This window comes from Podarcis filfolensis (genome assembly GCF_964270895.1).
Source record: "Podarcis filfolensis genome assembly, chromosome: 5".
Lineage (NCBI taxonomy): Eukaryota > Metazoa > Chordata > Lepidosauria > Squamata > Lacertidae > Podarcis > Podarcis filfolensis.
This window is the reverse complement of record NC_139608.1, coordinates 15,789,679-15,803,384: the sequence shown is the minus strand read 5'-3', so window position 1 is coordinate 15,803,384 and position 13,706 is coordinate 15,789,679. Positions and strand designations below refer to the sequence as shown.

At 39.7% G+C, this 13,706-nt stretch overlaps 1 protein-coding gene across 22 annotated transcripts in view; it reads right to left on the bottom strand.

The window, feature by feature from the left end:
* MECOM (MDS1 and EVI1 complex locus) overlaps positions 1-13,706 on the bottom strand; it is a 473,075-nt gene that overhangs the window by 216,230 nt on the left and 243,139 nt on the right. For 3 of the 22 annotated variants that reach the window (XM_083613106.1, XM_083613112.1, XM_083613118.1), the window contains exon 1: positions 1,409-1,518. The exons of 14 other annotated variants lie outside the window; for them this stretch is intronic. The gene's annotated coding sequence lies outside the window, so the exon portion shown is untranslated. Of the gene's footprint in view, positions 1-1,194; positions 1,235-1,408; positions 1,519-13,706 lie in introns of those variants that run through there. 5 more of the 22 variants (XM_083613111.1, XM_083613113.1, XM_083613104.1 and 2 more) reach the window with 4 other exon arrangements.

The window sequence follows — 13,706 nt, the reverse complement described above, 5'->3', positions numbered from 1 at the left end:
GAGAGATGGTGACTTAAGGCAGATCCACACCATACATTTAAAGGACACCCAATGCACATTTAAAGCACATGGTTTCCTCCAAATAATCCTGTGAACTGTAGCTTGTTAAGGGTTCTAGGAATTATAGCCCTGTGAAGGGAAACTACAATTCCCAGAATACTTTGATGGAAGTTGTGTGATTTAAATGTGCCTTTTGGATCTGTCCGCACTTCTTTTTGTCTGAGACATCTGCTCAGAGGCAGCAGTGGATCACTGCCTTAACAACTATACTCTATGCCAAATATTAATAACCATCTAGCCTTGTAGTTATACCGCTACTGCTCATTTCAACAGGGCATGCACAAGAGAATTTTCAAAAAGACTGTATCAAAAAGCAAGGCGAAGGTCAATGTGGACCCCAAAAGTCTTTAAAGGGCAGTTGGAGAATTTCTTTTTTCTTTTTATCTGATTGTCCTGGTCTTGCTGTTGTATCAGGAGAGAAGGTCACATATTAAAAGCTTTGCAAACTTGACTGAGCTTTAGACATTATGCCAGCAGAGCAAAAAGAGGATGCTGCACTCGGAGCAATGGCTGCAGCTGCTCAATGCTGCATGATTAAAAGGCGAGGTTGGTCCTGCGCTTCTGGACCCACCAATACATGTCCTGGGCGGAGTCAGGAAAGAACTTGCTTCTACGTTAAAAACAGGCCATACTTCCCTACAGAGGCCCACTGCTCCAAGGGTATATTTAGCCAAGAAGAGCTCCTCCACACAGTTCACTGAAATGAACAGGAGCTGTGCAAGAGCACATCAGATACAACTCCAGTTCATGTCCGTGTCTCAGAAGAGTACCCTAGCAGATAGCATCTTTTGAGTAGAAACACTTCAAAGAGATTTAATTTTAATACATCACTAAACACTTCATTCTTTAGGGTGCCTGTACTTGAAACCAGCCCCCTCCCCCAGGTGAAACCAGCCTAACTCACTACTACCTTTTGAACTCCCTTGGTTACAGACACCCATAGAGACGGTTCTAAGTTTTCAGAACACTCCTGACTCTGGCGGTCATCCAGGCCGATACCAAATGGACAATATCAGTGAAAAACACCTGAACAAAAAATAGGAAGAAAGAGTTACCTTTCTCACAGTTACAACATGAGACCCAATAAATTGTTTCTTTATTAAACATATTAGCGTCTCGGTACTGTTTACTTACTGATATCCTTGAAGGAATGGAATACAAAGATGAGGGTGTGAATGCTATCTGCCGTATCACTCCTTCCAGGCAGCTGGGACATCGTTTTATTTGCTTTATAGTAACTCATTGCCAAGTGCATACATAAAAGTTAAACAAGCTTTTTAAAAATGATAACGCTGAAAAGACAGTTTTGGAAAAAACATATCTCAACACAAAACAACTTGAAACTCACAGCTTAAAAGGGGTGAAGCAGAGGTTAGTGAAGAGGGTTCCTGCAGTTTGTCCTCTGAGCTATTCCAGTAAAAGTTAAGAGGGTGAGCTGCTTTCAGAACACACTGGCCTGGGTTGTAGGTGGAACTCTAGGACAGTAATAGGAGGAGTTTGCACCTAAGGAAGAGCAACCTTCTCCTGGCAATGCCAGTATTCTAAAGGAATGCACGTCCCCCACTGGTGAATGTATTTTATGCAGGTCTCTCTGGATTTTGTTACCTTTGCGGTTCTCACTGCTAAATCAAAGCTGAGAAAGAAGCAGCGCGGTGAGAGAGAGCACACGTTAGCAAGCTCATGGTCTGAGGCTCGATCCCTGTCATCTCCCACTTAAAAAGAAAGCTGTCAAGTAACAAGACTTGAAAAGTACTCTGCTTGAGAAAATGGAAAGTCAGCATGGACAACATTGAGCAAGTGGCCTGATCCACACTTTAAGGCAGTTTATAAGCCTGACTGGATACTATGTTTGGAGATTCTAGTTTAATGGAAAGTATTGGCAAGGCCTAGTTTTGAAACAGGATTTACTTTCTAATATCTATGCTTATTGCTAGAGCCCTATAATATAGAATGAAACAAATGGACTTTTCAGCATGTGCTTATCAAACTGATGCCAGCATTATTAAGAACAATTTTTCAGTTTGCACAAGTAAATCAATCCACCTACTGTACCGCAATGCCTGTGTCACTTCCCAAACATATATCCTTCTACTTCATGTTCAGCAGTGTTTCAGCCCAAAGTAAGATAATATTTGCTAGTTCTCATGCTAGTTTTGAATATTTAGAATGATTATGTGATACAGCCCTACTGGGATTGTACAGATTCAAACTGCTGGTGGCAGAATAGGATACCTAACTGATTTCCTCTGTATAAAATTCTCCACACTTCTGGATGTTACATTGCTCTGATACATATTTTAGTGAGAAGCTATTTTTGGAGAAGTGATTTACTGCAAGGAAATGGAAGAAGAGAGGGTTCAGCACACACCCTTCCAATTCTACTGTTTAACAAGTGACATCAGGGTAATGTTACATGCATTTAATGTTTAATCAGGCCATTATTATTATTATTATTATTATTAACCCTTCATCCTAAGATTCCAGGGTGAGTTACAACAACGTAAGTAATACAAATGAAAAACAAATAAAACCAAACCATGTACACCAAAAAGTAGCACAGTAGGAAAATGAATTGTAATCTAGGTCTCATCCTAAAGTATTTAGCTTTTTCTAAATGTGACTCATTTCTATTTTTCATTATCTTGTGAAGAGGAACATTCAAATGGGAAATCCCTTCATCCTGACACTGCCGTTCACGTTGTGCAACACGGTTATCCTCAGTGTGTTATTTTGGCTTTAGGGCCAGATTCAACTAACCTGTTTCACTAGCACAAACCAGCACAATATCTCCCACTGATGCAACTACATTTCTGCTTGCCCAATGGAATGATCCCCTCACTCTCCTCCCCCTGAGCCTCCCCCCCAATCCACTCAGGAAGGTCAGGGGAAATCCCAGTACTGCACAGGAGGAAGAGAAATGCAGGCAAGCAGAAATGTAGTTGTCCAGCACAAGTAACTCCATCCTTTTACTGAGTTGCACAAATTTTTATCATGTGCCAACTCTGCAATTCTCTCGGTCTGTATATGGGCAAGTGGGGAATGGCATAAGGATTGGTACCATACAGCCATTGCATGCAACTTGTGACAATCAGGTACACTGAATTAACTCATCCAAGCTCTTGCAAAAGCTGTCATGTAGGAATCCCCAGCAAAAACCTTTACAAAAATGATGTTCTTTCTCCTAGCCATAAGAACATAAGCACCACCTTCTGGATAAGGGCAATGGCCCACTTAGTGCAGCATCCTGTTCTCACATTGGCCAAACAGAAGCCCATGGAAAGCCCTAAAGCCGCAAAGCAGGACCTGAGCACAACAGCACACCCTCACTTGTGATTCCCACAACTGGCATTCAGCAGCATACTGCCTCCAAAAGTGGAAGTAGATCACAGCCTTATCCACCATTAATTTGTCTAATCCTCTTTTAAAGCCATCCAAGATGGTAGCCACCACTACTTCTCATGGGAGCAAATTCCACAGTTTAACTACACGCTGTGTGAAAAACTACTTTGTCCTGAATCTTCCAACATTCAGCTTAATTCGATGACCCTGGGCTGTAGTATTATGAGAGAAGAGAAAATACTCTCTCTCCACCTCCCTATACTGTGGATACTTTTAAACACCCCTATCATGTCTTCTCTTCGTTTTTTCTCTTAACTTAAAAAGCCCCAGATGCTATGTAACCTTTCCTCAACCTTTCCAATCCCTTGATCATTTTCTGAACCTTTTCCAGTTCTACAATATCCTTTTTGATCCAAGGTGGCCAGAAGAGTACACAAAATATATAGTGTGATCATATCACAGATTTGTATAATGGTTAAAGGTAAAGGATCCCTGGACGGTTAAGTCCAGTCATAGGCGACTATGGGGTTGCAGCGCTCATCTCGCTTTTCAGGCCAAGGGAGCCAGCATTTGTCCACAGACAGCTTTCTGGGTCATGTGGCCAGCATGACTAAACCACTTCTGGCTCAACAGGACATTGTGACGAATGCCAGAGTGCACGGAAATGCCATTTACCTTCCCACCACAGCGGTACGTCTTTATCTACTTGCACTGGTGTGCTTACAAGCGGCTAGGTTGGCTGGGATAGAGCAAAGGGAGCTCACCCCGTCATGTGGATACAAACTGCCGACCTTCCGATCAACAAGCCCAAGAGGCTCAGTGGTTTAGACCACAGTGCCACCCGCTCCCCCTTGCATAATGGTATTATGATATTGACAGTTTTACAATCAGTTCATTCCCTAGTGAACCATAGCATGGAATTTGCCGTTTTCACAGCTGCTGCACACTGGGTCAACATCTACGTCGAACTATCCACCACGACCCCACCAGTTCAAAACCTCATGAGCATGTAGTCATGGCTGGAACGTTAAAACAAAAAAGCTGTATTTAAAATGAAGCTATGGCTGTGTCAGCCACTGATTCAGAAGTTCTTAGTGACTATACAAATCAAGGTCATTCATAATTGCCTCCATCTTTCCCATTCCCTCCCCAGAGAATAATTACTTTGATAAACAAAGTTCTGGTTTATTTTACTTCAGATGCAGAAACGTGCTGCTTTTAGAAAAACATTCAACTTTCTTCCTGCATTAGATGGTTAAGGAGAATATTAGCCAGTGTTCCTTTCACTGTGGAATTGCCATTAGCAGCCAATGTTCTCAACCATTTTCACAGTGGTGAGGAAGAATCCACTGTACTTTAACAGAACCCAAAATGGCTGGATGAAGCCCAGATTCATTTTTTTAAATGATCATAACATTGCAGAATGCTGGGTATATTAAAGCAAATTAAGTGATTGCATGCATGGTGAAAGTGTTAGAATAAGAAAACTTTAGAATGCTGTTGAACATGTAATTTAGGAAGTGTTAAAAACCAATTCTACAAACCAAAAGTCTTCTTAACAAGGATTATTTTAATATTTGCAGAAAGCCATTTACCAAGTGGTGAGAACTTCCTCCCTTGGGAGGGAATATTCAAGCCAAGGACAGCCATAGAAAAGGTCCTCAGAAAAGGTCCTCCCAATGGAGTGTATTTTCAGAAATAAAGGGACACATAACAGGGTCTCTGCAGATTATCTAAATAGGTGAGCATGCTTGCATATGAGAAGATGGGCTTTCACTTATCCTGGTTCTGAACCATTTGCACTTTAAAGGTTAGCAGGTCCTTCAAACTGTGCCCAGAAACAAACTGGAAGCCAGTATAGTTGTTTCACATACTCCATTATTAAATTATCTATATAAAAGTAAAGTTCTGTCTGTTTCACAGGTGACATTACTTTCATACCGTTATTGTTTCCGTAGAAGACTTGTGGCTTATGTTACTCAGAAATGATGGCTAATTATTTCCAAATATAGGCCAAGACCTGTCCCTTGATCTCAGGAATCATCATGGGAAATTTGTTATGATATGTTAAGTGGTGTTCAAATGCATAGCAAATGGACAACTAAACAACTTTCCAAGATATATAGCAGATTATACAAAGCAGAGTAGGTTGAGAGGGTGGGTTGTGTATATATATTTGTGTAATTGTGACTGAATAAGATCCATTTATGAACAAAACGCATTTGGTATTTGTACACAATATATAGTTTTTTAATTCTAGTGACACACCAACCTTTGCAGCTATAATATTTCATAAAGTTGAAGGTGCTATATTCTGAATTGAGCGTGGGCCACAGTGTCAGAAACAGTCCGTCCACTTACTCTGGATGAGTTGAGAACTGGGCAAAAAGCTCTTCTCCACCCTCCTTCTACCATGTGAACATCAACAAAAGATGTGATCGTTCTTCCATTATACATCTGCTCACTCTCATTTTACCTGCATTTTGGCTTCTACAATAGAATCAGCTGAATGAATAACAGAACATTCTGCGAAGATCACTGTTGCTGGCCATACTAAGGGGATTGGGGTTAAAAAAAGGTCCTTTGTCTGTGTCTTAGAGTGAGTGGCTGGGGTGCATATTAAGAGGAAGGCTCTGTCAAAACCTCTGTTGATGTTCACACTGGGGGATGGGGTTACAGATCCCCCTTTGGAAGTGAGCAGCTGAGATGTATAAGAAGGGAGTGCTCTGAATCACTGTTGGAAGAGGGTGTTAAGGAGACCCTTGCCTGTACCTTTGCATAAGAGAATGTAGTCTGTATCAAGGCTGGGACATAAGACTTGCTGCAACACAGTCTTGAAAAAAATGGCTTATTATCTTTCCAAAACGGACAGCATAATAAAAAGTAAGCATCTATTTTGCAGAGTATCAATCAATTTCCTCCACTGGAGAATGACACTGAGGGCATTTTTGTGTGTGTACAGACACACACACACACACACATGAGAGAGAGAGAGAGAGCGCAGCAGTGCTACAAACATCTATAGCTTATACCAAATGACTTCTATTCTGTGAGGTTAAAATGTGTCCAAATGTGACTTTTAAAAAACGCAGTTGGGTGGACCACATAAATTGCCTTGTACCCAATAAAAACTCAAAAGCCTTTCCAGTTTCATCTTTGGGGTTCTAATCTTTTAAAAGCATGTTCCGATAGTATTCATTTGATTTGGGTGAGATTGCTCCTCTGAAGGAATGGCCTGTATGTGCATAGACACACTCGCACATGTGGAATTCCTTTTCAGTAATCCTCAAAGAGCCTTTTGATTTTTACTCCTGATTCGCCAGAAAAGTGTGAGTGAGCAACTGAGATGTGTCCTGGGATTTGGATGGCTCCAAGGTCACCACATACATTTACAGAGAAAACATATGGTTATAGCAAAGCTTTCTGCCGTGTTGTAAAGTGGATTTTGGAGGTGTTTTCCACAGGCTCTTACTCTCAAGTGGGTAAAAACTGTTGAATCCAAGGTGAGCAGAGGGAATTCTATAGTATATAAGGTAGCCTATCAACTATTTCCCCACATGATATCAGAGGCAGTTTCAAAGTTATTACTAGCTTCTGCTCCACTCATTAAGCTTATGCTAATTTTTTTCTGTTCCTTTCTCATGGCTAAATTAAAGAAATTGATGTTCTCATAATGAATTATATAGGATTGCTATATGGCTAATTTTTGGACTATTTTTAAAAATTCATTTTAAAGCAAAGGTTTTATTTATTTTGAAAGGCCTGTTCCTTGGACACATATTTTTAAACATTTGCCTAAGGGAACATGATTGACGCTGATAGAACAGCTACTTTCTGAGCTGTGGAGAATTTTAAAGGAATATAGCGCAGAAAGTGTGATAGATGTGCTTTCCTTAATTTTCTGCAAATTAACAAATCCCAAACATACCATGTAAGTTAGAAAGCCAATTTCTCCAAATTCATTGTGAGCAAAATAAAATACACAAATAAGGGCTGCTTCCAGATGTGGGTTGTGTATCACAAATGGGTCGTTCAGATCTGAATTTTCTTTGTGTGCAACTGGCATGTAAGCCTTCCACATATTCTGTTTCTTCAGTCATGGATATTAAGTTATTATTCTGCTGTTTGCCATCCACTCCAGTGGTGAAGCTCTGGAATGTAACCAGGCTGTGCTTTCTTTCCCCTCCCTTCAATTGCTCTTCCAGTCTACACTCCTTTTTCAATCCTGGGAATGTGTGCAGGTATTTTTTACTAAAAAAAACCCCAAAAACCACCAGAAGTATTCAAGAGCAAATGCTATTATCCCTTAGTTATAAAGTTTCACAATGTTCAAAAAATAGGCATGTCCTTTGGATGGGGGCAGAATATAAACTTCTATTTGGATTTAAATATATAGAGCAGGCATAGGCAAACTCTGTCCCTCCAGATGTTTGGGACTACAATTCCCATCATCCCTGACTACTGGTCCTGTTAGCTAGGGATGATGGGAATTGTAATCCCAAACATCTGGAGGGCCAGAGTTTGCCTATGCCTAATATAGAGAAAGACAGAGTTATTGCACAAGAGTGATATTCAGAGTGATCTGCTATTTGATTTGGTGAGGGTGGGTGACAATATCCAATTTGTTTCTTAGGAATACCTTGTAGGGTGCTGTCACTATTAGCACCACAATCACACATTCTCTGAGGCACTAAAAAAAACACAGCAACAATGTTGTACTGAAATTATGAAAGAGACAAGACCTCTGTTTTCCTCTATCTGAAGTCCAGTGTATTTAGAGAAATTACAATACCCAAAGTAATCCCCACACATCTTAAAGAATAGATATATTTTATTTGGTATTGGGGGCCACCGGTAGCAAAATGGCTATGTTGTTCTCAGGTGAGGAGCAACTGGAAGTAGAGGTGATGAATGGACAAACCACACACACCTGAACGCAGTAATGAGCTCCCACACCAGCAGTGACTATGGTTATTTTTACTTCTCAGATTTTCCACAGTAAGAGAACACACAGATTAAATGTTCTAAAAGTACTGGAGTCATTTAGATTATCCCCCCCTACATTTATATCCTACCTTTCCTCCAAGGATCTCAAGGTAGTGTACAAATTTCTTCTCTCCTCAAGGACCCTGAAGATCCTCTAGTCCAACTCCCTGCAATGCAGGAAATATTCAGCTGTCCCATACAGGGATCAAACCTGCAACCCTGGCGTTATCAGCACCATGCTCTAACCAACTGAGCTATCCAGCGATCATATGTAGTATCTTGAAATAAAATTTGTTATTTTTTGGATAGCACTGATTTTAATTTCTGAGATGTCTGGTATTTGAATATGACATACACAGACATACATGCATATATATATATATATATATATATATATATATATATATATACACACATATATATATATATACACACACACACACACACACACGGACACTTTTGTCTGGCTGATATATAAGCTCAGCTGAATTAATCCCTTCAGCATTGTACGTCACCTGCTGTAATCACTTATGGAGGGGGTAATTAGCTGAAAGAGTCCTATTGTATTGAACCAAGCATTTATGCTAATTATCAGCTTTATTGACTGCTAATTCTAGTTCTCATGCAGCTACCCCAGGGTCTTTGAAAAAAGTAAAGCTGCTTTCATAAAGACCAAAAGGTAAACCAAAAGTCAGCAACCATTTTTTTCTGGATTTGGGAGACCACTTGTATTTGGCAACTGACGGCTTGCATGCATCTCTATTATTTATTTATGCATCCATTCAGTTCCCATTCCAGTTCAGACCAGTCCCATCTACATTTTTTTACCTTTCCTAATCATTTATAAAGCAGTCAGAGTTCCCAAGTCCCATACTAAAATTAAGCAATACTTTGTTGACTCTGATTTTCCTCGATTCACATGACTGGATTGCTAAAGGATGAGTCTGCACATCGTGGTTGACTACTTATTCATCTAGCAATTGGAATTATATAACCGTGCTGCTTTGGCATGTATCCAGGTTTTCTTTGTCAAGAAGACGTTGCCCAACCTGTTTCAACAGGGAAGAGCAGTTGTGGCACTGGGAGATTAGAATCTCTCCAAGCATCCCACTAACAGAATGAATAGCATTTTTCTAGGCAACATTCCCATCAGACCTAAATCGGTCTGCTTCACTGGAGATGGAGCTTGATCTCATAGAGTTATTGAGAAAACTTTTTAGATAAGATACAATAAAAAATGAACTTAACCTTGGATCAAGAGGGCTGGTGAGAAGTCTGTGAGAGTGAAAAGATTTTAAAATACAACACATTTTGTATTAGGTTAATAATATTTTGTCTTATATTTCTTAAATTTAGGACAGCAGTGTCTTAGTGCACCTTCCAGCAGTAGTAGTGCTTTATGGTAGATTGCTTCACACCAGTGCTACTGACTTCCAGCCAATTTACAGCAGCTTTGCAGGAATGTAAGTCAGTAATACAGGTAACTCGCAAGAGCAAGTCTGAGAGCTTGGTAAGCAAGTCTGAGAGTTTAAAAGTTTTTCTGTGCTGGGAAAATCCTGCACAAAAAGAGCTTTTATGCTCTTGGTCTTCTGCGCATTTAATTTGTGTGATTTCAACTAGCCAGTGTTCAACCACGTGAAGTTGAAATCACAGATGTTAAGTGTGCGTAAGTTGTGAGTTGCCTGTATATGCATTGATTTCAACCACTAGCGGTTACTACTTTCATCATCCCATGGACACAGTGAGTAAGGTAGGCTCAAAACAAGACGGAAGAAAAATAAGTGTTTGTGATTTGATTGGATCATTCTGCCATTGATTTTCCGAACAGCTGTAACAATAGTTTGTGGTTGGACCAAATCCCGTGTAATGTAGATATCAATTATCTTCAGCATATTTTATTTGTTTGAAAGCAGCCTCAGATGGATCAAGTTTGTCGTGGCTGCCACCGTGGATGGGAATCTGTATTTTTGCTCTCCACTGCTTTTCCATTGGCAAAACAGTACAGGGAGACTGAGATAATCTCCCACCCACTGGTGCTGCACTGGGGTCCCCAATTCCCTTCCCATTGATTTGTGTTTGGCACCTTCACTATGTAGCTTTCAGTGAATGATGAAGATTCATCTCTTTACTTTGGCCTTGACGTTTGAGATATCTGTTTTCAGGAGCCACCACATTCCTGTGAATGTAATTTGTTTTAACTGTTTTTAATACTGAATTTTAAATAGCTGTAACCTGTCCTTGGATGTGCTGGTGAAGGGTGGGTAATTAATAATTATTATTATAATAATAATGCTTTTAGCTAATGTGAAAGTCACTGGAAGTTGTGATCTTGGATTTTCCTTGTCACATGTAAACTGATCTTCCCAACTGGAAAGTTTAACTAGTTTACAGAGCAATTTTACGGAGGTCTGCAGGAGAGAATCAGTGGCAAAGGAACCTCAATTTCCTATGCTCTGCCAGGTTCACATCAGAGACTGACAAGCAGTTTTTGGTTTATGTTTAGATACCAATGAATGCCATTTTGAATCAAGATGGCAGGCTGAAAACATTCCAAATTGCATTGATTTGCACACCTACAAAGATATGACCAACAGATTTGTGTGACAGTTCCTGAGATCGAGGAGTGGGTTTTGGTCTGCATTTGGACACTATTGGGCACCTTGTTGAATCAAGGTGGTGGACCAAACCATTTCAAATTGCACAGATTTGGACAGGAAAAAATGCAGTCGCATTGACATTTTACCAATTAGAATGCAGTGCCTGTTAAATACCGTATGTGTAAATGGAAAGAGATGTGGGTCCCATATTTAGTGAAACTTGGGGTGGGTTATTTGCCCACATTCATATTTCAGAGCATTCATTGTAAAGATCTTTGGCTTTGGCTCACTTGAACTGATAAAAAAATAAAAACTATAATCTTATGGAACAGCTTCATTTTCCCTACAGACTGGTTATCCAAGCCAATGGAAGTTTTAGGGCTTAACTAATAACATTGAGATTGAAGGAACTGTGCCCAAAAGTTTAAATCTAAATGCTGTCATTTACATTCTAATTTATCTGATGTAGACATTGTTCCATTTTGTTTGTTCCCTGCATACATCTGGATTTTGACATTGTCTGGTATGCAGTAACCTCATAATCATCTTGCAGCTTAAATTGCATTGCTTTAACTCTGTATTAATGAATGCTGTCACTTTCCTTTTAAAGACAGCAGATACTAAACTGAATATATTGGTTAAATAGTAGAATAGTGGTTACATAAAGCACCATTTATAGGTGAAAAGCTGATCCTGCAAAAATAAAACAACAACAAAATGCCCAATCATATGAAATTGGTACTTCAGCACTGGAATTGGATACCAAAGAGAGGACATGCTTCAAATGGTGACAGTCAAGCTAATTCAAAATCAAAACCTCATCCGCTAGCTACAAATTACTAGTTTAGTCTTTTATTCAGTGAGCGCAACCCAAAAGCTAAAGTGCACAGTACAATAGTTATTATGAAAAGTGAAAAGGCTGGATTCAACTCCATCAATCCAACTAGGATCTTCAAAGTTAAAAGCTAACCCTTATTAACGGGTTAAGATTTTGTTTTGAGGCATTTTTCACCTTTGTCCTGCTCATTATGTTTGTACATGTGCTCACTCCAATGAACGCACAGTGGCCTTCCATATGAACATGTGTTAGTGAGTGTTAGTGAGAGATCATTCCCAGCCCTTCATTACAGTTCTGAAGTCTCCTTTAATTGGAGAAGCTGGAGGCAGAGCCTGAGACTTTCTGTATGCAAAGCATGTGGAACAGAACCCTGCACTGACAGAGCTGTGTCGTCCATTGAAATGGATAGGGGAGCCCCCACATGTAGAGATTCCATGTGCCACTGGAACTCCTTTGCATGAAACAGGTAGATAGGTTTTGACTTTTGACGATTAGATGCCCACAATGAAGGCCACATACTGTATACTGTTGCTACTGACAGATAATCACATGCGGTCTGAAATTTGTTTTAAACTGTTTTTTAAATCAAATTTTAAATTGCTGTAACATGGCCTGGATCCTGATGATGAAAAGGGATAATATATTGAAATAACTAATAACAATATAGTAATAAAACACAAAGTTTGTGTGTGTAAGGGAGAGAAAAACAGAAAGAATAATAGAAACATAGAATTGTAGAGTTGGAAGGGACCACGAGGGGCATCTAGTTCAACCGCTTGAAATGCAGGAATATTTTGTCCAATGTGGGGCTCAAACTCACGATCCTGAGATTAAGATTCTCATTCTCTACCAACTGAGGCCAAATCCTATAAATGGAGAGCCTGTTGTTGAAAATCTTAGTAATCCATCACAAGAGCCCTGAGCCACAAAGAAGAGTATGCAACATCTGCTCATTTTTATACGAATCTAACTTACAGAGATGAAACTGCATTCATGTAACATTTATTTTTTCAGATATTGTATGATTCCCTCCTCCCTATTTTGCTGCATTAGAAGTTTATGTGGCAAAGTAGCTGTGATGTCTGACCCCTTGACCTTTTACACAGGGAAGTTAAAATTCCAGTTAAATAACCCACTGTTCCATGCCATTCAGAGGAAACCATCTTTTCAAAAAATATGACAGAAATTCTTGTAATAACATTTCCTGAGTACAATCTAGAGACTATTTGGGGGAAACAGTATGAAGTCATAGAAGCAGTGTTATTACCTATGAAGTGTGTGAAATATTAATAAGAGCAATATTCTTTATCACCAAAGAAAGAAGAAACCCACAAAGGGCTCCATTATATTATTTGCTTGATTAAAGTTAGTTAACACTTTGAAAACATAGAACCTTTCCTCCTGAAGGGCATATTAAACAGCAAGGTGAGCACCAGAACTGTGGGTGGGATATCTAAGGTGAATTTCTCTGCTTTCCCCCTGACTGTTAGCATAAGAAAATACCATCCCAATCCTCATGGTTTTCCTTTTTCAAGAAGAGAAAAGGGAACTACAAAGCTGGACACACAGCCTTTGTAAGCCCACTCCATTGTCATAACCTGTTGTTCTTTCCCCCTGGAAATACAAGTAGTTACTGGAAATAATGTGTGTTTTTTAAGTGAAACTATTAACATTTGTCCACCTTAAGCACTCCATTGTTTACTACACTGTTTTCTCAGGTCAGTTGGTCAGGCATGATCTGAGTTATAGGTCAGACACATCTGAAGGGCTACAGGTTAGCTAGAGTCTCTCAGCCCTAGTCTCTCTCTCTCTCTCTCTCTCTCTCTCTCTCTCTCTCTCTCTCACACACACACACACACACACACACACACACACACACACCTTCC